Consider the following 2,827-nt stretch of genomic DNA (forward strand, 5'->3'; position numbering starts at 1 on the left):
CATATTCAACAGCAAAGGATGTTTCTCCTTAAAGTTTTGCCCATCTGATGGATGTAAAGTGATATCTCATTACCATTGTGCTTAATCTGACAACTAAGATATTTAATACCTTTTCATTTATTAGTCTCTCAGATTTACTTTTTTCTGTATGTGCTTATACATTTCTTTTTCTTACTTTTCTTCTGGAGTTTGTCCTTTTTTTTGACAGTTTATAAAATCTCTATAGATATTGCCTAATTCTTTCATTTTCATTGCTTTTTTGAGTTTTTTGTTTTTTACAAATCTATTGTCATTTGATTTGGCTAATATCTTTTGTTATTCAAGATTCTATTTTTGGGGCACCTGGGTGGCTCAGTCCTTAAGCGTCTGCCTTTGGCCCAGGTCATGATCCCAGGGTCCTGGGATCTAGCCCTGCATCACATTGGGCTCCCTTCTCAGCAGGAAGCCTGCTTCTCCCTCTCCCACTCCCCCTGCTTATGTTTCCTCTCTCACTGTCTCCCTGTCAGATAAATAAAAATAAAATCTAAAAAAAAGATTTCATTTTTGTATACAAACAGGCCTCTATTTTCTGATATAGATCCTGTCATGATTAAGGTCTTCTCCATCCTCAGATTATATAGTTTGAGATTTTTTAAAATTTGTCTTACATGCCTATTTAAGCTCCCTAGAATTTGTTTTTATGCATAATGAGAGCCGGGATTCAACTCTGTTTTCTTCCAGAGGGATAGTAGGTTTTGCCAGCGCCGTTTATTAAACAACCCATTCTTTTCACCACTGAATTGATTCCTGCTTTTCTTATATTAAATTCTCATACACCCTAAGATCTAGTTCTTGATAGTCTATTTTGTTCCACTAACATGTCTGTTCCCATGCCAATGCCATATAAATCTAACTACAGTGATTTTATAATGGGTTCTTGCTTCTAAAGCCAACCTCCATTCTTCTTTTTCATACTTTTCTTGGCTCTTCTTGGATATTTTTTATTCTATATAAATTTCATGCCCATTTTATCCTAAAAAAACAAAATACAATCAAACAAAAACCACTATAGAGATCCTAAGTACATGCTAATTTGGAGAGATTTTTTTTGATGAAACTAAGTTATGCCATTAAGAACATGTTCTTTCCATTTGCTTAGATCTTGATTTAGACTTTTTTTTAAAAATATTTTATTTATTTGAGAGAGAGAATGAGAGACAGAGAGCACGAGAGGGAAGAGGGTCAGAGGGAGAAGCAGACTCCCTGCTGAGCAGGGAGCCCGATGCGGGACTTGATCCCGGAACTCTGGGATCATGACCTGAGCCGAAGGCAGTCGCTTAACCAACTGAGCCACCCAGGCGCCCTAGACTTTTTTCATAGACCCTGTACTTTAGTTACTTTTTTCATAAAGCCCTGTTGCTACAGTCAAATTAATTGTCATACCAGGAAATAAGCTTGACAAAGCAGTCATTGAGGGCATTACAAGTCCCTGCATCAAAGGTGCAAGAGTGGATGTCATTGTCAAAGTCGCAGGAAACAACCTGGTCCCATTGTAGCCTAAGATGCCCTTAGGGGTCCTTCTGATGCCTGCTTCATCACCTTCTTGATGTCATATTTGACAGCTTTTTCTAGATGGTAGGTCAGATCCGTAACCAACATATTGGAGGTGAGGACACGAAAGGCCATGCCAGTAATCTTCCCATTAAGCTCAGGGATGACCTTGTCCACAGCCTTGGCAGCACCAGGAGAAACAGGAATGATATTCTAGGTAGCCCCTCAGCCATTATGCCACAGCTTCCCAGAGGAGCCATCTGCAGTATTCTGGGTGGCAGTGATGGCATGGACTGTGCTCATTAATCCATCCACAATGCCAAAGTTGTCAAGGATGACCTTGGTCGGGGCGGGGCGGGGGGGTGGAAACTGTTGGCAGTTCAGGAGGCATTGATGACAATCTTAAGGGAGTTGTCATACTTACAGTTCATGCTCATCATAAACTTGGGGGCATTAACAGAAGGGGCAGAAATGGTTACCTTTCTGGTTCTGCCCTTCATGTTAGCCCCAGCCTTTTCCAAAGTAGTGAAGACAGCAGTAGACTCTACAACATATTCAGCACTGGGCTCTCACCCCAGGAAGATGGACATGGGCTTTTCCTTGATAAGCTTCCCATTCTCAGCCTTAACTGTGCTTTTGAGCTTGTCATGGGTGGAATTATACTGGAACTTGTAGACCACGCAGTTGAGATCAACAAAGGGGTCATTGTTAGCAACAATATCCATTTTGCCAGAATTAAAATCAGCCTTGGTAAACAGGTACCCAATACAGCCAAATCCATTCACTCCAACCTTCACCATCATGTCTCAAGGATGATGCCAGTGTGTATCCAACAGGGAGGAGCAGAGAGCCTTGATTTCTTTTACTAGCATTTTATTTAGAAATTTTTATTTATTCAGTAAATGAGAATGATGTGCTATTTTTTGTATATTTAATGTCTAGTTTTAATATTAATTTTATGTTGAATTCATAAAATGAATTGTAGAGCTTCCATATCCCACCTTACCCTACATTCCCATGGTATAGAATTTTGCTATTCCAAAGAATGCTTCATGGGCTAGCAGCATGGACATCAATTGGACGTCAAGCTCATTTCCTGGAACTTGTTAGAAATGCAAAATCTCAGGCCATTACCCAGGCCTATGGAATTAGGATATGCATCATAAACAAGATCCCCAGGTGAATTGTATGCATAGTGAGATTGGAGAAGATTTGATCTAGAATACCTTAAGCAGGAATGGAATTATCTTTTCTTTAAAGTGTCATATAGAACTCAGATATGAAGCCAACCAGTCAT

General features: G+C 39.7%; 1 pseudogene; it reads right to left on the bottom strand.

The window, feature by feature from the left end:
- Positions 1–1,409: 1,409 nt before the first annotated feature.
- LOC113935434 lies at positions 1,410–2,330 on the bottom strand (annotated as a pseudogene).
- Positions 2,331–2,827: the final 497 nt, after the last annotated feature.

The sequence above is a fragment of the Zalophus californianus genome, chromosome 17 (assembly GCF_009762305.2).
Source record: "Zalophus californianus isolate mZalCal1 chromosome 17, mZalCal1.pri.v2, whole genome shotgun sequence".
Classification (NCBI taxonomy): Eukaryota; Metazoa; Chordata; class Mammalia; order Carnivora; family Otariidae; genus Zalophus; species Zalophus californianus.